The 24,719-nt window shown below is 38.1% G+C and overlaps 1 protein-coding gene across 4 annotated transcripts in view; it reads right to left on the bottom strand.

Moving 5' to 3' along the window:
- The window catches only part of STAG1 (stromal antigen 1), a 453,722-nt gene that overhangs the window by 428,299 nt on the left and 704 nt on the right, over positions 1-24,719 (bottom strand). The gene's annotated exons all lie outside the window — the stretch shown is intronic.

Here is a 24,719-nt window from a genome sequence, read left to right as displayed (position 1 = left end):
CAGCCTCCCTCAAAACTTTTATGATTTTTCTCCTCTGGAAGAGGAGAGGAAGATACACAACCTAAAAATCCCCTAAAAAGGAAGAGATTTCTTTAAAAAAAAAAAAAAACAAAACAAAAAAAAACCTCATGTATTTATATAAAAAGCACTCCAATCCCTGAGATTGGAAATGTATTTTTTTTTAGAAATCTATTTTTAAGTGTTTCTGTTTTTAAATATAGACATATTTAAAGTTTTCCTTCTCCTCTTCACTCTTCAAATGTAATAAATTCATTTTTTTAAAGATTTTATTTATTTGACAGAGAGAGAGAGAGAGATCACAAGTAGGCAGCCAGAGAGGGGAGGCAGGCTCCCCACCGAACAGAGAGTTTGTGGCAGGGCTCAATCCCAGGACCCTGAGATCATGACCTGAGCCGAAGGCAGAGGCCCAACCCACTGAGTCACCCAGGTGCCCCTCAAATGTAATAAATTCTTACTAATAAAGAATTACTAATAGCTTTATATATGACAATGGCAATGTTTAAGATGTCTAGGATTTGCTTCAAAATAACATGGGGGAGTAGGTTGCTGATATGGGTAGAGATGAAATAAGACTGGACGTGACAACAACTATGAAGCTGGATGATGAGTATGTGAGGAATCCCTAAACTCTTCTATCTTCATCTGCATGTTTTACGTTTTCTATAATTGAAAACCGTTTTTTAAAAAAAGTTTTTTTTAAAGTTGTTTTTAACAAAGTGGTAAGTTTTGACCACTGTTTTGTTTTTTTTTTAGATTTTATTTATTTGTTTGAGAGAGACAGTGAGAGAGAGCATGAGAGGGGAGAGGTCAGAAGGAGAAGCAGACTCTCTGTGGAGCTGGGAGCCCAATGCGGGATTCGATCCGATCATGACCTGAGCCGAAGGAAACTGCCTAACCAACTGAGCCACCCAGGTGCCCTTGACCACTGTTTTATGGAGTTCTTTATTGAAATTTTTCTTTCTGTATTGAAATTTTTCAAGTAATCACATTCACCTAGTAGAAAATCTAGGTTTTTAAATATTCAGCATTATATTTTTCCATCTGATATAAGCAGAATAGGGGGTTTTCTCCTAGCTAGAGCAGTAAAATCCTGTGATGCTATGATTCTTGTTCACTGATAACAGTTATTGTCATGTGTGATACTGAACTCTAATCAAAGACACATCCTAAATATTCTAATAAAAAGAACAGGAAAGCTGAAATCCTCATATATTGATAAGCAGGAATGTAAAGTGATAGAACCATTTTTAAAACTTTGGTAATTTCTTGGGATGCCCAGGTGGCTCAGTGGGTTAAGCTGCTGCCTTCGGCTCGGGTCATGATCCCGCGGTCCTGGAATCAAGTCCCGCATCGGGCTCCTTGCTTGGCAGGAAGCCTGCTTCTCTCTCTGCCTCTGCCTGCCACTCTGCCTGCCTGTGCACACATGCTCTATCTCTGACAAATAAATAAATAAAATCTTTAAAAAAAAAAAAAACTTTGGTAATTTCTTAAATACCAAATATAAATTTACTGTATGATCCAGCAGTTCCTTCCACTCCTAGATATCAAGGGAAGAGAAATGAAGTATGTCTACCCCAGGACTTGTATACAAATGGTCATAGCACCATTACTTCCAACAGCCAAAAAGTGGAAACTCAAGTATCTGTCAGTTGGTGAATAAACAAATGGAATACTCTTCAGCAATAAAAAGTCCTAAAATATGATATAACATGGATCATCCTTAAAAACACTGTCAAATTAAAAAAGCCAAACACAAGACTACATATTATGTAATTCCATCTATATGAACGGTCCCAAGAAGGCAAATTTATAGATACAAAAAATAGCTTAGTAGGAAAGTAACTGCAAATGGTGTCGTTTCTCTTCAGGGTGATGGAAATATTATAAAAGTTAACTGTGGTGATGACTGCATAGTTTTGCAAATTAACTAAAAATCTCTAAATTATGTATTTAAAAATGAGAGTACCGCATGTTATGTAAACTACATAACTGTGATGGAGAAACGGAAAGAGGCACTGAGGAGGAGGAGGATTACAGTGCCTCTAGGATGACAGATGAATAGATAGATGGATCTTAAAGAAGTAACTTGACCAAAGTCTCAGAGAAATAGATGGCAAAGCCAATACTGAAATCCAGGCTTGATTACAAAATCCATATTCTTCCTACATCCAGAAGTAAGGATGCACTAGAAGCAACGTACATTACTCAACTTTGCAAGAATACATCCAATCTGCAAGTACTGAATGTGAAGTAAAGCAGTATATGGACACACAGAAAAGGCTCCCTTAAACTGAGATAAAGTTACGATGAGAATTAAATTAGGAAGACTTAAACATAAGTCATCTGCAGAAGGTATAAAGCAAATACACAAAATCCAAAGAAGGTGGCATGGAAAGCAGGATCCAGATCTTGCCCATGACTGTATGAAAGCTGAAACTACTGAATAGTGAGGAGTGTTCAAACAAATTAAATTTGGCAGTCTCTCTCCAACACTGTCCCTGGATAGAGTGTACTGACCTAGATCTGCTATAGTGCAGACAGATTTGTCAGGCTATCACAGCTCAATAACACTGACAACTAAAATGACCCAACTTGCTCTGGGCTCATTCCAGATTTACTGGTCAATCTTTAGATTATAATCTGTGTCTGATACAGGCCTTCCTATAAGAGAAGGCACTAATAGGTGAGCGCAGGTGGACTATTTCACTGGAAAGTTACATTTCTCAATGCGTATCAGTAATATGATACCCTGGTTTATTCTTTGGACTTGAAATCGCCTGAAACCTACATCACTCCTAGATATAAATAATACATATCAATGTCAAGAACCAGAATTTGGTAGATAGTTCGTCAGTACCTGCCACACTTAGAACTGACTCATGGGGCAGTAAGCCTTCCCAAGAGACACTCTTACTGCCCTGCTCCATTCCTCTGAAAACTGAAACTTGTATTTTGTTTTACAAACTGGATGAATGCTGCTTAGAAATCTGCAAATGTACAAACTATCCCCCTCAAATGACAACTGTTTATACTCATATTTCACAGTTTACAGAACACTGTTACTCTATTACCTCATTTACTAGCCAACATCCTCTGAAATGACCAGGACAGACATATTTATTCCCAATACAGTGAGGAGGTGAGGTAATAGTAATTTACAAAAGGACATGCTGCTAATAAACACACTGCCTGGATTAAAACCCAGGTCTTTAGTCTCTGGATCCAGTAATTCTTCTACTTCATTCAATTCAAGTTTCTAAAAGGCCAACCCAATTAAACCAAGAAGGCCTATGTTTCTGTCAGGAAAACCAATGATTATTTTCTGGTTTTATGAGCAGTCAGAGAAATCCTCTGATAACTAAGGAAAAGACAATCGTACAGGGATCAGAACAGACCATAACAGAGAAAAATGTCAAATTTGAATAAAGGAATAAAATAAAAGATTTATAATACTTAAGGAAGTACTAATGGAAATAAGTTATTTAATTTAGAGCCAAATGAAAAATTTTAATTTCATAAGTAAATGAAAACAAAGAAGTGCCTTCTTTCACAATCTTGCTACAAAATCTATTTAAAGCTCTTTTTGTATTCTTTAGCAAAAGGAATGACACGGCTTATAGAGAGGTAGGGTGAAGCTATGATTGGTTCCACTATAAAAGCAGTATTGAGAAGTATACTACAATTCAGCATTCCATTCTAGGTATCACTATCCAAAAGACATGTGGGTTTATGTTGACCAAGAAACTCGAACAAGAATGTTCACAACAGCTTTATCACAATAGCCAAAAAAGGAAAATAGCTCAAATGTCCATGCACAAAAGAATAAATTAATTCATTTCGGTATATTCATATAGACTACTATATAGGAATAAAATGAGAACTGCTGATACATGCCACAATTTGGATAAATCTCACAAAAATCATGTTAAAGCAAAATAAGCTAGACAAAGTACAAACTTAACTGGTGGCAACAAAAGTTGGAATAGGAGTGGGGGGGTTGGGGGGGAGATAACTGAGAAGAGACAGAAAACTTCCTGAAGTGCTGGAAATATTTTATATCTTCATCTAGGAGATTTATATAGTTAAAAACTCATCTAGCTTATAAGCAGTGTACTTTAAGTATTAATACATTCTACTGCAATTTTAAAAAGTTAGCATAAGATGTTTATTTGAAACCTCTTACACAACAAAGAACTTCCTTTAATCTTAAATTTCAAATACAAGACTACTCTGAGAATGTAACTGTAATTGAAAAAGTGATTTTATACTAAAATTAGCCCAAGTAGAGTCAACCAAAACTACCCCAAAGATACATATTTCAAATTTTGTTCTAAAATTTATACCTTGGTTGGCTGTATGCCTCCATAGGATGGGCACAGCAAACGTCACGATTATCTCTATCTAGCCTCATTTCAATCATTTCAACATCTTCCAGAACTAAAATAATAATTAAACCCAAGTTTCTCGATGAACAGATAATGGTCATCTACTAAGAAACAGAAATGAAGGTGCTATAACAGAGTACAAATTTTTTAATAAATGCTATGAGAAGTGAGAAAGAACCAGGAATAAAAAAGGATTACTGGGTATGCTGAAGGTTCAATTCAGATTGGAGAGCATGAATATTTACTGGCTCCAGTGTGCAAAGTCGTGATTTCCTCTAGATGTCCTTAGTAACACAGAAGCAGGTACACTGAAATAAGAAAGATGAACTGATCTTTGGCTATTAGACAAACGCAATAAAGAAACAAAAGTGCAAAGCAGCTCAACATATTTCAAAAGCTAAGTAAGGTTCCAGGCTAGATAAGAAAATTAAGGCAGAAGGGGGACAAAAGCTATCAAAGGACTAAAAGACTCCAGGAGACTGAAAAGAAACTATCAGTGTCCACGTTTAAAAAAAAAAAAAATTCAAGAGGCACCTGTGGCTCAGTTGGTTAAGCATCCAAGTCTTGATTTCAACTCAGTTCATGATCTCAGGGTCATGAAATAGAGCCCCCTTCCACACCTTGTACTCCAGGATCAGCAGTGAGCCTGCTTGAGTCTGTCCCTCTGCCCATCCCCCACCCCCTCTCCAGCACATGCACTCTCTCTAAAATAAATTAATCTTTAAAAATTTTTCAAGAAGTTCAACATATAGAAAAATTCATTAAAAGGTCTTTCACAGCCAAGTACTATTTCTTATTATTATTTTAGAAAATGAAATGCTTCTAACAATTCAAATTTCCTCTTTTGAGAGAACTAGAAAGGTTTCCAAATGGAAAAAAGTTCAAATGTTTAAAGTATTATAATTGCAAATCTATAGTTCCTCAACATTTCTATGTAAATCCAAGGATATTCTGAATCAACAAAGGAAGTTTCCACTTTTTTTTTTAAAGATTTTTGTTATTTATTCATTTTGAAAGAGACAGCAAGAGCATGAGCCAGGGGAGAAGGGCAGAAGGAAAGGGGTAGAAGGAGAGGCAGGTTTCCCACTGAGTAGGGAGCCTGACAGTGGGCTCAATCCCAGGAAAGCACACGCTTTCGTCTGAGCCACCCAGGTGCCCAAAAGCTTCCAAATTTTTTAGTGAACCAGTGAACATTTACCAAAAACCTTACTATAATCAAGTCAGTCACCCCACAGATCAATATAATACCCTTTGATAGAGAAGAATTTGTGCATGTGTAAGTGAGATCATATGACAAAATTATTTCCTATTTCCAAGTTCTGTCTAACTTGAACTTAGAATGAAACTGGTCAGAAACAGCACATAATGAATGAAGGAAGGTAGGAAGGAGAGAAAAGGTGACTGAAAAGATTTAGAAACAAATAGCACAATAAAAGAATCTCAGGAAAAAATGGTATCAGCGTATCTGGAGCTACAATGTAATTATCTCTAATTAAAAGGTTTAAAGTAGGGGTGCCTGAGTGTCTCAGTCAGCTAAGCATCTGACTTCAGCTCAGGTCATCATCTCAGAGTCCTGGGATCAAGCTCCCCACCAACCCCAGGCAGGCTCCCCCCTCAGCAAGGGATCTGCTTGTCCCTCTCCCGCTGCCCCTCCCCTCATTCATGCGCTTTTTAATAAATAAAATCTTTAAAAAATATATTTTTAAATAAAAGGTTTAAAGTGTAACAATCAAACATAGATTTCAGTAGAAATCTAAAATTTCTCTATTTGGTTGAATCTAAGTACTGTTTATTCAGTGTCTATTACTTTGCCCAGCACTGTGCTCTCCTTCTATGAACCACACAAAAGTATGTCCTTTCCCTAAGACACAGAATAGTAAAGAAAGCCATACCTGAATTATCATAATTTCTCACAGTACAAGCAGTACTTAATTAAGTGCCAAACAAGTAAAACAAAGTCATAGTAGGATATTTGCAACTTAACAAATGAATTATTTTTCTCTGAAAAGGCAACCTCAAACAAACAAACATACAAAAAACCATGCCCATTTGGGGAAATTAATCAGAAAAAAAAAAAATCACTATCAGACATGACAAGAGTACCTGATATTTCTGTGATCTCTGGCTATCGCTTGGACTAAAATGCCACAACTGTGTTCCAGCTGAAGGGCAGTAGTGGTAAAAAGATTTGGGTTTTATACATCAAAGAAATTTATACTCACACATGCATGCATGCACCATTTTATGTATAGGAACTTTGCTTTAGTTAATAAAACTTTTTTTTTTTAAAGATTTTATTTTATTTATTTGACAGTGAGAGAAAGAGATCATAAGTAGGCAGAGAGGCAGGCAGAGAGAGAGGAGGAAGCAGGCTCCCTGCGGAGCAGAGAGCCCGATATGGGGCTCGATCCCAGGACCCTGAGATCATGACCTGAGCCGAAGGCAGCGGCTTAATCCACTGAGCCACCCAGGCGCCATAATGCAGCAAAACTATTAGCAAATTGGTTTTTCCAAAGCTATGTAATTAAACTAGAACTTAAAAGTGTAGTGTGAGAAAATGGCAGGTTCTCTGGCCAAACTTAAGATACGTTTGCCTCCTACAACTTTTCTCTGTACTAATTGTTCTGTTAGTACTGGCATATCCCCTCAAAACACACATGTACACAGTTTCATTGCTTTAATTTTACCACTTAGCTTACACAATATTACCTAAGAACTATTTCTTACTTGCTGCCCTCTTTACCCATTCAACAAATTCCAACAGTTCATTGCGAATGCAAATTTTCAACTCCCAGTGATTTCCTTATAAATTAAGCTTTCATTACACAAAAGCCATTCATACTATTAACACTATAACACTATTAACAATAGCAACTCATCTATTTCTACCCATATCATATGTAAAATGGACTGTTCGGGGAAGTTTCACACCATCTTGTATATTTCACCCAGTCTACGTGTACATTTTTCCCCTTATTTTAACATGTTTCAGGTAAAGATACATATCATCAACAGCATTTTATAATTGTGCTAGACAAACAGTAATTAAACACAGTTGTCATTGTTCAACCATGAACTCAGTCATAGATGTCCACCATGACATCAACTGAGTTATGTGCACTGTTAGTTTCATGCATGTTGACTTTAAATACCTTTAAAATGTCTTTATAAAGGGGTGCCTGGGTGGCTCAGTGGGTTAAGCCTCTGCCTTCGGCTCAGGTCATGATCCCAGGGTCCTGGGATCGAGTCCCGCATCGGGCTCTCTGCTCAACAGGGAGCCTGCTTCCCTCTCTCTCTCTGCCTGCCTCTCTGACTACTTGTGATCTCTGTCAAATAAATAAATAAAATGTTTAAAAAAAAAAAGTCTTTAAAAATATTCTATAATTTGGCATTGAAATGAACAGTCAGTATGTACAAAAGTACAAAAAAGACGATCAAACATTCATTATTGCTAGCAGTAATCCCAAGTCCATGTTTTCTTGTAATGCAACAATGGAGTGAATTATGGGATATGAGAACAGCCGCAAGAAGATGAACCTGATTATATTTTGCTGCAAAATATATACAAAAGGACAAGCTATCACAGGCCAAGCAGTGCAAATGAAGGCAAAAGCAGAAGAAACTGTCAAATCTCTGAGAATAGATAAAAAATTTCAACAAATGAGTGGTTGCTGTTACCAATTATAGGCTGTACAGGCATTATGGCATATGTTTCTTTTTCATTGTATGTAAAATAGTCTTGTGTCTTCTATTAATGGTAACTCAGATTCTGTGAAATAAGATTTTAAAAATCACAACTCTTCGTTCTTGGTCTTCCCCCAATTTTCTGCATCTTAGGACAGCACCACCATTTGCTCAATTATTGAAGTCAGAAACTTGGAAATAATTCTTGACTCCTCCCTTTCCCTCATCACCTACTCTACCCCCACAACACATAGGGAATCAGAACACATGTCATTATTATTCCTATTACAACCTTAGTCCAAGGCATTATCACCTGTCACCTGGACACCAATACAACCTAACCCTCTCCTCTCCATTCTACCCCCACTACAATCTAATATTCACACAGCAGCTGGAGCGTAACTTCTCAACCTATTAATATTTTGGGGTAATAATTCCTTATTGTAGGGGCCATCCTGTGCACTGGGGAATGTTTAGCAGCATCCCTGGCCTCTACCCACTAATGCCAACAGCATACACCATCACCCCCAGTTGTAACAACCAGAACTGTCTGCAGATGTTGCCAAATAACCTCTGGGAAATGAAATACATGTTGAGAACCACTGAACTAGAGTGGTTCTCTAGTGGTTCCTCAGCTGAAAACTCTCCAAGTTTCTCACCTATAACAAAATCTGCACTCATTAGAGCCCTTAGTAACCCAAATACACCCTACATAATCCAGACTCTGGTCTACCTCTCAAGCCTCATGTGATGCATGAGGCTAACACCCTGCATTATGCTCCCTCTAGTCACTATGGCCTTGTCTCACTTCCTAAAATACCACAGCCCTCACTGCTTTAGAAATTTTGCTTTTGCTCTTCCTTGTGCCTGGACCACTTTTGCCCAGTTCTGTGCATGTCTCAGCTTAAATTTCACGTCCTGGAAAATGCCTTTCCTGACTATATGTATGTATGTATCCCATTATTACCCATCACAGTAACTAATATATTCCCTTTATAGCATTTATTAATATATGCATCACTATAGCATAATCAGTATATGATTGTTTACCCGATTACTGTCTCTCACATGAGCACAAACACATTATCTTATTTCTAGTATCTAGCCAAAATGAAATGAACAAATTTATAACTGGAGAACCTTAAGAACCACGTGAGGTGACATCAATGATAATTTCAGCACCACTTCCATCTCATTCCCCACCTGTATTTACCATCGTTTCCCCTTGAAGTGGAGAGGAGGATGGAATGGAAAGGAAGAACCTAACAAAGCCCTCATTTGTAAAATATCTTTACCAACATATTCTCTGAAGGATTATGTACAGATTAAATGTCATATATAATAAACCTAAAGCACTAGAAAGGTGTGATAAATAGCCCGTATTCAATAAATGATGGCTATGTATGTAGAGCACCAAGCACAATGCCTATAGCAGATAAATGAAAAATGCCATTTCATTTTGTTGTCAATTTAAGTATTCTCCATGCCCAATGTGGGGCTTGAACTCACAACACTGAGATCAAGAGTCCCACGCTCTACTGACTGAACCAGTCAGGCACCACAAAAAAAAAGCCACGTCTCTTGCCCCTTTTCATCTCACTTTACCACCAGTTTGCTCTGAATACAGTTAAGAAGAGAACTCTGTCCCTAAAAGATACCTTCCCCATTCTGGACCTCCACAGACATAACATACTAGATGTAACATAGCTTAAGTTATACATATACACTGACTAGAGAAAGCCAAATATCCACTGAACAAAACCAAAATTCATCACAAAATGACCTCCGAAATACATTGCAATTAGTGTCGGTAGATAGAATAACCATATTAATATTCATTTTTGAACCTAGCTTTAAATTAACCTGGAGGGGATCTAAATTGCTGCTTAACAGTATCAGTGTTCTTTAACTAAAAATAACCTACTACTACATCTAATGCAAGTCTACTTATAGGAAAATAGTAAATTCACTTCATGATTAGACTAAATAATGAAGGGCAAAGTACTATAAAATATTACACAATATTTAGAACAAAATTATTTATCTTAAATTCCTTCTAACATCTGTTTCTGCCAGTATTCTGTATTTGCATCTGTGGGTTTGAGGAAAGTGATAAAGGAGTATATTACAAGGAACATAAAGGAAGCCAAACTGCCAAGATCTGAATCCTACTTCTGCTAATTACTAGCTATGTGACCTTTGAAAAAAATCATTGAACTTCTCTGTGCTTCGGTTTCCTTATCTACAAGCTAAGACTTAACAGCAGTACCCACTTCACAGGGCTACCTTTAAGAATTACATAGCTTAACACATTAATATGCTTAGAACAGTATATGATTCATAAGAAAACCTAGTAGCTATTATTTAGTATCATTATATTGCTGTTAACTACTATTATACTATTTTGCTTCTTCGCATCACTTTCATTAATAACTAACATACCAGATAGCACACATACAAAACATATACATCACTGCAAAAAGTTCTACTGAACAACACTATCAGACCACAGGATAGTTAGAATGCCTGGTGAGGGTGCCTGGGTGGCTCAGTCCCTTAAGCATTTCCATTTGGCTCAGGTCATGATCCCAGGGTCTTGGGATTGTGTCATGCATCAGGCTCCCTCCTTGGCAGGCAGTCTGCTTCTTCCTCTGCTCCTCCCCCACTTGTGCACATGCATGCACGTGCACGCACTCTCTCTCTCTCAAAAATAAATAAATTTTTTTTTAAAAAAGTGCCTGGTAAGATAATGCATATCATTTTTCTTCTCTAATTTTTTTAATCGGTTCTTAGGAAAAAAGCATTCTAGGCCCAAAGCATTTTTTCACTTATTAACTCTGATGTGCAATGAAGAACCTGAGGTTCAGTCCTATTTAGTAAGTCAAAAAAGAGTGGGAAAGAAGAGAGTATCTCTGAGAATAATCTCTTTTTTTTTTTTTAATTTTATTTATTTATTTGACAGAGAGCAGAAACGGGGAGAGGCAGGCAGAGGAAGACGGAGAAGCAGGCTCCCCACTGAGCAGAGAGCTTGATGTGGGACTCGATCCCAGTACCCTAAGACCATGACCCGAGCTAAAGGCAGAGGTCCAACCCACTGAGCCACCCAGGGGCCTCTGAGGATCTCTTTCTGAAAGACAACCAAACAAATGGATTTTCTCATTCCCTCTCCACCCTACACATCAAGCATCCCACTAAACTCTCTCTCAGCAAACGGTACCACCCTTAGAAAAGGAATTAACTATTAATCATTTTGTATTAGTTAATTATTAACAAATTTAAAAAGCAAACTTGTGACATAGTAATATAAGCTTCTCTAACACAGTAAATAAAAGATCTACAGCTGCACCTAACAATTAGCCTGATTTTAAAATACAGATTATGATAACTGATTTTGGGGACATCCAAGACATCTGTAATTTCATATGAAAATATTTCTTATTTCTATTGATAACAAAATCACAGGTATTGTTAGCACAATTGTGATTCACTGCTCACATACAAAATCAAACAAAATGCCAAATCTCACTTACAGGTTAGTGAAGATAAAGATGTGATATTTTCCAATCTATGTTAATGAACCCTGGTTCTAAAAAAGATCTGCTTTGGGGGCACCAAGATGGCACAATCAGTTGGGCCTCCAACTCTTGGTTTCAGCTCAGATCGTGATCTCAGGGTCAGGGTCATGGGATCAAGCCCTGCAGCCAGCTCCGTATTCAGCACAGAGTCTTGCTTGGGATTCTTTCTCTCCCTCTGCCCCTCCTGCTCATTCTCTCTCTCTCAAATTAATAAATAAATCTTTAAAAAATAAAAAATTAAATTAAAAAATAAAAAAAGATTTGCTTTAGGATATTAGACTTTAGAGTCAGAAAACACTGGACTCAAACCTACCACTTTCCAGCCAAGTAATACTGGGAAAAAGTACTTAACCTCTCTACTTCATCTGTGAAATGGGAACATACCAAAGTAAGACTGCTGTGCTATTTAATCACTTTATACTACTTAACAGAGTATTTGACACATCCTCAATAAAAGTATAAACTATTATAATCAATAACCAAATCTGACAATTACATAGTATACAACCCTTGCTATGCATCAGAAACAGAGATTTGGTGTGAGCTGATCTGGGATAGATCCAAGCCATTGTTAAATTTTTAAAGCTCTCAGGTGATTCTAGTATGCAGCCACTGGCCCACAGACAAAGTTCAAACTCTTCAGTTTGACACACTAGGAACTCTCATCACTACTCACAGCTCTGTATTTTAATCACTCCTCCATAGGTAACCAATGCTCTGAACACACACTAAACTAATGCTTCATCAACAAGTGGGCTATAGTAGTACCTCTCAAATGTCACCCTATATCAGAGACACCAGATGGACCTGTTAAAAATTGCTGGTCTCTGCAAAATTTCTAATTCAGCTGGACTGCGGAGAGGTCGAAGAACATGCATTTCTTTTTTTATTTTTCTTTTAAAGAATTTTTTTTATTATTATTTATTTGACAGAGAGAGATAGATCACAAGTAGGCAGAGAGGCAGGCAGAGAGAGAGAGGGAAGCAGGCTCCCTGCTGAGCAGAGAGCCCAATGCGGGGCTCGATCCCAGAATCTTACGTGAGACCATGACCCGAGCTGAAAGTAGAGGCTTTCACCCTTCGAGCCACCTAGGCGCCCCAGAACATGCATTTCTTAACAAGCTCCCAGATAATAGTGACACTGCTGGTGCATGGACCACACTTTTTGAACCTACTGGTCCACACTAGATCACAACCTGGTTCCTTTATATTCACCCAAAATGGCATTCCTATCTCCATCATACCATTTGTGACTAGCTAACTTTCACTTTTCTCCCAAAATTCACCTTCAGGAAGTATTTGCTCACTTCAACAAACTCAAGGCACTTATTATCTACTATAAAATTTCACTAGGAAAAAAAAAAACTACACAATGTTCTTCGCGGTCTCAGTGGTACACTAACGCTGGTTAGAGCAGAATAAAATCTGGATTTCAGCTGCCACCTACCCTCTACCTTTATGTAGAGCACCAATTCCACAGTCCTAATAGCCCTGGCACAGCATTACTACCAAGACACAAAGGAAGAGCATTCAAACCAATCCTGAGTATCAGGAAAGGAGGAAGAGGAAAGAATGAGGAATCAGGTTATCAGGAAAGGACTGGTGGAGAAAGTATCACCCAAGTTCTGAATCATAAATTGCTTTCTCTGTACACAGAGCAACAATGTCTTCATATATACAGTGTATGGATTACTGTAGATTTCAATAAATTATGAATGACTCTCCATAAATAAATTATATGAAAACACTTGCTAATCTACCTCTTTCTCAACAAATAAAGAAGCAAACACACACCCACAGCTGGCACCAAAAACTATAAATACTATCTAAATAGTATTTACTTACCAGCTAGGAGAAAGCACAAATTTTTCTAATAACCAATGGGAGATCAATGGCAAAAGGAGCCTGCTGAAAATGCACTTGGGTTTTTCAAAATTAAGACTTTCAAATAAAAACCTCTGCATTATCTGATCAGAGCTGATTTTTTGATTATTTCAGTAGGTACTAAAAAACTTATAGGAATTTTGGAAACTAGGTTCAAGACACTAAGTTTACAATGAAGAAACTGAGGTCCAGAGACATCATGATTCAAAGACACATAGCTAATTAGTGGTAGAACTATAATTAAAACTCAGGTCTCTAGTCCTTCACTAGTTTTCTCTCTCCTACCCCATACTTCCTTTACATTTATAAAATAAAATACTAAATAGGGCGCTTGGGTAGCTCAGTTAAGTGTCTGACTCTTGATCTTACCTCAGGTCTTGATCTAAGGGTCCTCAGCAAGCCCCACCTGGGCATGGAGCCTATTAAAAAGTAAAAATACTAAATATCTATAACTTAAAAATGTAGATTAACCAGGGTTTTTTGTACTCTGTAACCCCATTTTTATGAGAGGAAAAATCAGCCATCTGTCATTTTATCTAGGAACTTACTCAATGAGGTAACTTTAAACATATACTCTGCTCTTGATAAAATTCATTCCTAGACTTTACTTGCAAAATTATATATGCAAAACCAATATTTATAGATAATAATCCTGATACAGCCATCAAAATTTCGCAATTATCAAAAAGACACTGCAATACCTTTCCAGGATGCAGTACATTCTTAATAAAGAAAAAAGAGCTCAACTTTTGAAATGCTTAACAATAAGCAGAAAACTCTGGCTATAACCCTCATCTCAATTAACCATAGTATCTCAGCCTCTGACCATTCTCATTAATAAAGTTTTAATCTGGGGCACCTGGGTGGCTCAGTGGGTTAAAGCCTCTGCCTTCAGCTCAGCTCATGATCTCAGGGTCCTGGGATTGAGTCCCGCATCCGGCTCTCTGCTCAGCAGGGAGCCTGCTTCCTCCTCTCTCTGCCTGCCTCTCTGCCTACTTGTGATCTCTGTCTCTGTCAAATAAATAAATAAGATCTTTTTTTTTAAGATTTTATTTATTTGACAGATAGAGATCACAAGTAGGGAGAGAGGCAGGCAGAGAGAGAGAGAGAGGAGGAAGCAGGCTCCCTGCTGAGCAGAGAGCCCGATGCGGGGCTCGATCCCAGGACCCTGGGATCATGACCCGAGCGAAAGGCAGAGGCTTTAACCCATTGAGCCACCCAGGCGCCCCTAAATAAAATCTTTTTAAAAATAAAATAAAATAAAGTTTTAATCTACTGCTAGTTCTATGTGCTGATAAGAACCAATTGATTAAAATGCTTTCCTTCAGGAAAGTAACCTCCTTATTTACCTATAATTTTATTCACCTTTTAAATTTAAGATTACTGTCCTTAGAATTTATGTACAATGCAACACAGTCCATTAGTTTAAAGCTAACTCTTTAACTTCTACAACAACCCATGACAGAAGTATACTTTTATTCCTATTTTAGAGATGAGAAAACTGAAGGTAAAAGAGTTTATTAAAGAACTCACCCAAGTGGGGCGCCTGGATGGCTCAGTCGTTAAGTGTCTGCCTTCAGCTCAGGTCATGATCCCAGGATCCTGGGATCAAGCCCCACACTAGGCTCCCTGCTTGGCAGTAAGCCTGCTTCTCCCTTTCCCACCCACCCTGCTTGTGTTCCCTCTCTCTCGCTGTCTCTGTCAAATAAATAAATAAAATCTTTAAAAAAAAAAAAAAGGAAAGAAAGAAAAAAAGAACTCACCCAAGTTTACATACCTAGGAAGGGGCTGCATTAGAATTTAACACAGGCAGTGTGACTCAGGTGCCAAGAACTCTCTTGGACAATGGCTTTCTTAGTTATTTATCATTTGACAGTGCTTCCTTCATTCTAAACATACGAACTTTTTCACTATCCTTAGCAATGCAAGATACATGGTAAAACATTTTCTTCCCAAAATGTAATTTAAGTTTGAACAATAAAGTAGAACACAACTTATGCAATTTTAGCTTTTATATCTTGCATTATGTCATAAAAATTTCTGCATATTTGCCACTTTATACTATCACTACCAGAGAAGAAGCCTACCTCTCAGTGCTGTAAATGAGATAGGAAAAATACTAACCTGATACAATAAGGGTCAACAGAGTTTTAGAATAAAAGGAATCAAGTACCTCAAAAGAGACAATAAGGTCATGTTCATGCTTGACTATGTATAAAGCACACTTTGTCCACCTAAGATTGAGAAGATAGGCAATGGTGTCTCAAACATCTACCTGGACCTTTACACAATTCAACAACTACGAAGAGAAATTTTGCCAGAGAGCCTAAAAAAAGTAAAGGTAATATGTAATTATTAATGTTACTTTGATCAGAAAATAAAGGGACTCTGCTGAAGAACTCTTCTGACTCTTATCACTTCCAAAACATAATGTATTTATTATTTGGAGGGAATTGACAGGAAGAAAGCCATCTCCCCTTAATTTTGCAAGTTATGCTTCCAAAGTATCTTGAACCTAACCCCCTCCATAGCATTTCATGTGTTATTCCTATTAGTTTGTTTTGTTGCTTTATTATTGTAAAATGTTTACTGGTACATAGTAAATACTCAATGAGTATTTTCTTTTACACTTATTAACACCAAAACAAAGACATGGGGAGATGGGCTAGGATACAAGTATGTACTCCAACTTGCTGTAAGCGTAAAACTCAGAGACGCACAGTACAGATATAGAGCTGAAAAGCCAAACTGCAGCCATGTGAGAAATATGAGGAAAACTTAATTCTAAACAACATAGGGAAAATTAAGAAAATTCATCAGGCAGTTCTGGGAGACAGTTCTCCGTGGGTCTCTCACTTTTCTGCATGTCTTGAAATCAGAGGCACTGAATGCCTGTGTCTCAAACTTTTCAAGATTATCTATATAGTGGACAGTCTTGGAAAGAGAAACAGCATCTCCAGAGAAAGGGGAACCATGCTTACTATCCATTATAAGGACTCAAGTTTTCCTAGGCTTAAGATTCGTCTCCTGTAACCCAACCCACTGCATGTGCAGATGTCCTCTTTACACTACCATAGTGTGTGCAAACTGGGGCTCAGAGATCGGATGCAAATGCTGATTCTGCCCTTTATTAGCTGTATGGTTTTGAGACAATTAGTCTACAACACTAAAGGATACTATGCAGTAGGACCACCACCACTTACCACTACTGCTACTGCTATAGTGCACTGCTCTCTTTGATCAAGGAGCCTCATGCCTCCCAGTATCCATTACACTGTGGCAGGTTAACTTGTTAGCTTTCAAGTACAATAAAATCTCAGGCCTCTAACCATTCATGACAGGCATTAGCACATAATCAATGTTTACTATAAATGAAAGAGAGATTCTACTTCCACATTATCAGAAAAAAGCAAAACATGGGATGCCTAGGTGGCTCCATTGGTTAAGCGTCTGCCTTCTGCTCAGGTCACGTTCCAGGGTCCTGGGATCAAGTCCTACGTCTGCATTGGGCTCCTTGCTCAATGGGTAGCCTGCTTCTCCCTCCTCTCTGGCTGCCTTTTCCCCTAACTCTGCTTTCTTTCTAATAAATAAATAAATAAAATATTTAAAGGAAAAAAAAAAAGGAGTGGACTGCCTGGGTGGCTCAGTCATTAACGTCTGCCTTTGGGTCAGGTCATAATCCCAGAGTCCTGGGACTGGGCCCGCATCTGGCTCCCTGCTCAGGGGGAAGCCTGCTTCTCTGTCTCTCTCCCTCCCTACTTGTGTTCCCTCTCTTGCTGTGTCTCTCTCTGTCAAATGAAAAATAAAACCTTAAAAAAAAAAAAAGAAAGAAAGAAAAGAGAAAAATGACTGTATGCTGCCTTAAAGGGGTACAAGTGAAACACAAAGAAAGAGTTTTTAAGTAAATCAGTGAGAAAAAGATATATAATGGGAATAGTAAGTTCAAGAAAACTGAAGTAGTTTTATCAACACCACATAAAGTAGACCCAAAAACAAAGTATCACCAAAGAGAAAGATAAATATTTCAAATGATAAAAAGATCAATTCATCAGGAAGACATATTATATATTGTATGTGCTTAATAACACAGCTTCAAATCACAACCCAAAAATTGACAGAATTAAAGGCGGAAAAGACAATTGCATGAAACAGAAATTGGGTATTTTAACCTCTCAGCAACTAGTAAAACGATAACCCCTTCCAAAAAAAACAAAACAAAACAAAAATAACCCAGCAAATATAGAAATGATTTGAAAAGGCCAGCAAAACACCTTAACCTAATTGATATTTACAGAATACTACACCCAACAACTGCACAATACATTCTTTTCAACTATAAAAGGTTTATTTATGGGTGCCTGGGTGGCTCAGTGGGTTAAGCCGCTGCCTTCAGCTCAGGTCATGATCTCAGGGTCCTGGAATCGAGTCCCGCATCGGGCTCTCTGCTCAGCGGGGAGCCTGCTTCCCTCTCTCTCTCTCTCTCTGCCTGCCTCTCTGTCTACTTGTGATCTCTCTCTGTCAAATAAATAAATAAAATCTTAAAAAAAAAAAAAGGTTCATTTATCAAGATAGACCATAAAACAAGATTCAATGAATTTTTTTTTTTATATTTTATTTATTTGACAGAGAGAAATCACAACTAGGCAGAGAGGCAGGCAGAGAGAGAGGAGGAAGCAGGCTCCCCACGGAGCAGAGAGCCCAATGTGGGGCTCGATCCCAGGACCCTGAGATCATGACCTGAGCCGAAGGCAGTGGCTTTAACCCACTGAGCCACCCAGGTGCCCCAAGATTCGATGAATTTAAAGGGATTAAAATCATACAGAATATATTATCTGACCTCAAAAGGCGATAAGTCAGAAATCAGTAAGATACCTAAAATCATCCCAAATATTTGAAAATTACATACTTTTAAGTAACCCACATGTCAAAGAAGAAATTACAAAGCAAATTGGAAATTATTTCAAATTGAGTAACAAAAAATACAACATATCAAAATTTGTGGACTATAGCAATGCTTACAGGAAAAGTGATAGTTTTGAATGCTTAAACTAAAAAACAAAAACAAGAAATGTCTAAAATATAAAACTTAAGATTCCACTTTAAGAAGCTAGAAAAAAAGAGCAAAAATGTGGAAGACAGAAAATTATAAGGAAAAGAACAAATGAAATAAAGAAGATAAATGGAGAAAACTAGCAATGTTATTACTTGAAAAGGTAACAATACTGGTAAACCAAGAATGATAATGGTCAAGAAAAAAGTATACTAATGACACAAGACATTAAAGAAGAGATATCACTACAGAGCCTACAGACATTAGAAGAATTACAATGGAATCTTATAAACAATTACATCAATAAGTGAAAGGAGATAAACGTCTTTAAAAATACAACTTACCAAAACTGACAAGATGAAACAAAACCTGAATAGCCATACGTCTAATAACAAAACTGAATTGGACTACTACCAAAAACCTTCCCACAAAGAAAAATTCCAAGTCTAGACGGTATCACTGAATTCTAACAAACATTCAATTAAGAATATCAATGCTAGGGGCGCCTGAGTGGCTCAGTGGATTAAAGCCTCTGCCTTCGGCTCAGGTCATGATATCAGGGTACTGGGATCGAGCCCCGCATCGGGCTCTGTGCTCTGCAAGGAGGCTGCTTCCTCCTCTCTCTTGGCCTGCCTCTCTGCCTATTGTGGTCTCTGTCTGTCAAATAAATAAAATCTTAAAAAAAAAAAAAAAAAAAAAAAAAAGAATGTCAATGCTAAACAAATTCTTTCAGTAAATAAAGGAACACCTCCCAACCTATTTTTTGAGACCATCATAATCATTACACTGAAACCTGACAAAGACATTACAACCAAAGAAAACTACAAAGCAATATCCCTCATGAATATCCCAAATCCCCAACATTAAATATAAAAAAGATAATACTCTGTGACAACATGAAATTAACCTAGGAATCAAGGTTATTTTGACTCTCGAAAACCACCATTCCTTTATTCAATCTACCACCGTTTTGGCTAGTAAGACACCTGGGTGGCTCAGTTGGTTAAGCATCTGCCTTTGGCTCAAGTCATGATTCCAGGGTTCTGAGCTACAGTCCCACTGTTTTTCCCTCTGCCTGCCACCCCACCCCGTTTGTGTGCCATATGCACACGTGCTCTCTCGCTCGCTCTCTTGACAAATAAATCAATTAAATCTTCAGAAATAAACAAAAAGTAAATTTTGGCTACTACAAGCAAAGTTACGTGAATATTTTTATTCACATGTTATCTTCAACTTACTAGATAAATCAAATTTTTCTGCAAAATGGCTGTCAATCTATACTCCTGCCAAAAATGGGAGTATAATTCTCCACATTCTCGCCAACACCTGATATTATCAGAATGCTTAATGTTTACCAATTTGATAGACGTGAAATTATTTCTTCTTATGGTTTTCCTCTGTACTATTCTGATTACCAAAGTTCAATGCTTTTCCAACTCTGACTCGTGGTATCACTTAGGTGAGTTGCAACCAACATTCTTTTTTTTTTTTTTAAAGATTTTATCTATTTTATTTAACAGACAGAGATTACAAGTAGACAGAGAGGCAGGCAGAGAGAGAGAGGAGGAAGCAGGCTCCCCGCCGAGCAGAGAGCCCGATGCGGGGCTCGATCCCAGGACCCTGGGATCATGACCTGAGCTGAAGGCAGAGGCTTTAACCCACTGAGCCACCCAGGCGCCCCGCAACCAACATTCTTAATTTAAAAAACAAAATGAGAAAATATCAGAGGGCACTGCATAAAGGTTAAATGTTATTTCATGAAACTCCTATTTCCATTGTGTATATGCTTATACTGGGTCACAATATAAATTATTTTTGTTAACTGCATGCTTCTAGTGAGTTAAAAGTTATTTTTACAGTTGTTTCATTACAGCAAAACTCTATAGAGACATCTGGGCAACTTATTAGGGCACCATTCAGGACCATGACACAAAGGAATGTATTTTATGAAAGTAGGACCTGAGATGTCCTTCCAGCATAAACTGGCAAAAACAGAATCAGAAGAGGGAAAAGAAAAAAACCTGAAGGAAGCAATAACGGGTGAATTATATAGAGAGAAGGTTCTACAAAACCAACTGATCTATGACCTACTTAAAGCTCACTTCAAAATAATCACATTTCTCAATAAAACAAGGTTTCTCTCAGCACTAAGACAGGAAGCTGGGATCCTATCCTTTCTTAACTATTGAAATGACAGAAAACTGACCCCTCCTTCTCTAGAGACATAATTCCCATCTCAAGATTCATCTCATTCTAGGCCTCATACAAGAGTATTCTTTTAGGTCTCTGCTTTCTACCCTTCCCTAAGGAGTGTCACAGTAACTAGAGACATCTTAATTCCAAAGATTTATATGTTTATTCAGTTAACAAAGATTTACCAAGCCCCTACTATATCCATCCCCTCTCTATTAAGAAATTAAGTTGTATCTCTCTCACAATTTTAACTCCTTGTTATATTCTTAAAGATTATTTATTTATTTGACAGAGAAAGACACAGTGAGAGAGGGAACACAAGCAGAGAGAATGGGAGAGGGAGAAGCAGGCTTCCTATGGAGCAGGGAGACCGATGCAAGGCTGATCCCAGATCCCTGGGATCATGACCTGACCCAAAGGTAGATGCTTAACGACTGAGCCTCTCAGGCGCCTCATCCTTGTTATATTTATTAAAGCTTGATATCCTTAACTAAAACTAATCACCTCCTCTTGAAAATATTTTTCTTAGACTCAAACCATCCCATGACCCAACTTCTTCTGCTATCTTCTCTGTTCAACCAATAATATCTCTACTCTAACCCTTTCAAATAACTATTCTTTTTCATGAGAATTTCTTCCTCACAAACTGTGGACTAATCATACCACAACAATTGCCTGGTGCAATGAGTACTATCTTGAGCTTTAAAATCTCTTACCTTATGAGACTCAATCTCATCTCTAAAATCGCTAAAACAATAGGGATCAAGAAATAATGATAACTACATAATTTCCTATTGCCTTTGTTATTTACCTAAAGTTTACTTTAATTGTAATTTTTAATTTCCTCTAAATGTAATAAAATGTTTTCATAGAGGCACTTAAAGTGAGATACCAGGAAATATGGGAAGGAAAGGTTTAAGGACATATAAGTAAACCTGTCACATCGGTTATTGCTCTCCTTCTGTGCTCTGCGCCTACGTATATCCAGATTCTAAAAAGGCAAAAGTAAAAATACTTCTTTCCCAATGGCAGACAAAATTTTAAGAACCCTCAATAACCCACACGCTATAAATTCCACTCCCTTTGACTGTGGGGAGACCTGTAAATTTAATGGGATACCATCACTCCAGTGGTTGTTATAAGGCAAATAGATTTTGCATATGTATTTAAGGTTCCTAATCAGTGGAATGGCCCAAAAGGAAATTATCCTGGGTGGGACTGACCCAACCAGATGAGCTTTAAAAAAGGGTTTCAAAGGAGAGTTTAGAGGTCACAGACAGAGGAAGTCAAGGAGACTGGCTCCTGCTTGTCTGAATAAAAGTAACCATAATCATATGGGAACTGCTTATGTGGACTAGTGGGAAACTAACCAAAAGCTAGCAAAAAAAGGGACTTACAGCCTCAAGGAAATGAACTGTGCCAACAAGTACTGAGCTTGCAAAAACACTCTAAACGTCAGATAAAAACTGTAGCCACAGCTGACATCTTGATGAGATGATCTGGTGAGATGTTTTACATCTCCAGCTACTGAGTCCAGCTACCAAGTACCCAGATTGCTCACCTACAGAAACTGTGAGACAGTAACTGGGTATTGTTTAAGCTGCTAAATTAGTTGTATTTTGCTATACATCAAAAGAAAATGAATACACTCCCTCACTAAAGGACTAAGCAGCAAAGGAAAAAAGGGGAAGATTAAACAGGACTTCAGCTTCCTCCATTTTGACCTCCATTTTGCCTCAGTATGTACTTTCTTATTAATTAAGCTCCTCTTTCTTGCTCCTCTCTTAAATCAGGCAAAACACCCTACCGGCAAAGCATCCCCTGAAAGAACCAAAACTACACCCACAACCAATAAGGACTGCCCTGAGCCCCCAAGACCCCATGTGATGAACTCTAGAACAATGACTTGACCTTCACTGTCCCCCCTGCATGTACCCACCCACATCTGATCCACATTTTCCTTACGGAAACCTAGAAGTTTTAGCATTTGGGAGAAACAGTTCTCCCAGTGTTTGCCTCACTGAAATAAACTTGTTTCACCACCTTTTGTCTCTTAGTCTTTGGATTTTGTCAGCAGCAAGTGCCTGGACCTAGTCTGTTTGGGACACCTAGAGCCAGATGCTCTTGTACCCCTGAACCCAGGCTAAAAAGAGATGCATTTTTTTCTTCATGGTGCATTAGACCTCCTCACAGCACTGATTATGAAGATATACAGATCCAGAATCAAGGAGGAAAAGGTGAAAACTGCCTAAAATGTTTGAAGTTTTAACTATTAAAAAGGGTTTTTCATACAGATCTTGTTAAACAACTATCATATAATTTAGTACCTTCATTTTAGTGATGAGGAAAGTAAAGCTCAAAAAGTGACACCCCAGGGGCACCTGGGTGGCTCAGTGGATTAAGCCGCTGCCTTCGGCTCTGGTCATGATCTCAGGGGTCCCACATCGGGCTCTCTGCTCGGCAGGGAGCCTGCTTCCCTCTCTCTCTCTGCCTACTTGTGATATCTCTCTCTCTCTCTCTCTCTCTCTCTCTCTCGCTGTCAAATAAATAAATAAATAAAATCTTAAAAAAAAAAAAGTGACACCCCAAAAGATGACAAACTTAGGGAATGTTTATTAAAGTAACTTCAGTCCAGGGCTCTTTCCCCTATACCACAGCCCCCTTAAGGCTTTCAAAGAGCCATTCGAATCAACAGTAATTATATTACTGTCTTCAACGGAAGGAATCCAAGTAACATAATTTTCCATATTTCCCATTTCAGTATCTCCGAGCTGTCAGAACATCAAAAACTAAAGTGGATACTGAGAAATTTCCACTCAAAAGTAGCTGGTTGGGTTGTAAAAATGACCACTGGTAAACCACTTAAATAAATTTAAAACACATTCTAAAAAATATAAAGAAAAAAATTAGAACACCTGTAGGTTTTCCAGAACTTTATTCAGAAAGCAAACAATTTGTGTTTTAAGTGTTTACAAAAATCAAAAGCAAATAGACGGCCTTTCCGGATCTTTCAATATACCCCCCCTTCTGCAATTTTTTAAAAAATCTGATATTATCACTATAAATATGAAAATACAGTACAATATATATACAATAAATACGTCGGTTTTAGTTTCACTGTTGTGTATCTTTCCTTAGGTATATTTCACCATCAAAATTTGCAGTTTTCTTAAAAACACACGGAAAACTAAAAGGTAGAGTCATACTCAAATTCCACATAAATCACCAATCACCGAACTTTCTCTATACCAATTCAAATACTTTTACACTGTATTTCCTAAGAAGATGCAAAATATACTCCTTTCTAGTCACGACCATAATTAGGAATAAACTATATTCATCATCTTAACAAGAACTTTAACAGCAAATAATTCGCTATCGTCACATACAGACAGCATTGTTTTGGGTCTATAAGCTTCCGAAACCATCCCACGATTTATACGCCCCGGGCACGATTCTCTGCAATGTGAAGAGAATCGATAACATTTCAAATGTGGGTAGAAAGGGTGACGTGACAATCCTAAGACCTGAAAATTTTTTTCAGTCCCTAGAGCACACTTGAAGCACCCAGTTCAGACCCTCCAATCAAGGCCCAGGTCCAACTCCAGGCACTCCAGTTTCCCAGCTCTTCACCCCGCCCCCACCCCGAGAAAGGAGGGAAAACAACTTTTATTGGCCTCTTCTCCCGGGGAATTGGCAAACTAGCGGGGCAGTGCTCTGGCCTGAACACGTTTCACAGGGAGGCCTCCGTCGGGGGCGGGGAAGGCAGATAGCGGGAAAGCCCGGCTTCGACGCCCCTTCTCCCCCAGTCACCAATCCCCCTGCCCCACCCCACCACGCAGCAGCCTCGGCCGGCCGCCACGCCGAGCGACCCCCAGGCCCCTCCGCGGAGACGAGCTCGTTGTCATGTGACGACGCCGCCGCTAAA

The sequence above is a fragment of the Meles meles genome, chromosome 4, assembly GCF_922984935.1.
Source record: "Meles meles chromosome 4, mMelMel3.1 paternal haplotype, whole genome shotgun sequence".
In the NCBI taxonomy this organism is placed as follows: Eukaryota; Metazoa; Chordata; class Mammalia; order Carnivora; family Mustelidae; genus Meles; species Meles meles.
The sequence above is the reverse complement of the archived record's forward strand: the minus strand, read 5'-3'. Positions and strand labels throughout refer to the sequence as shown.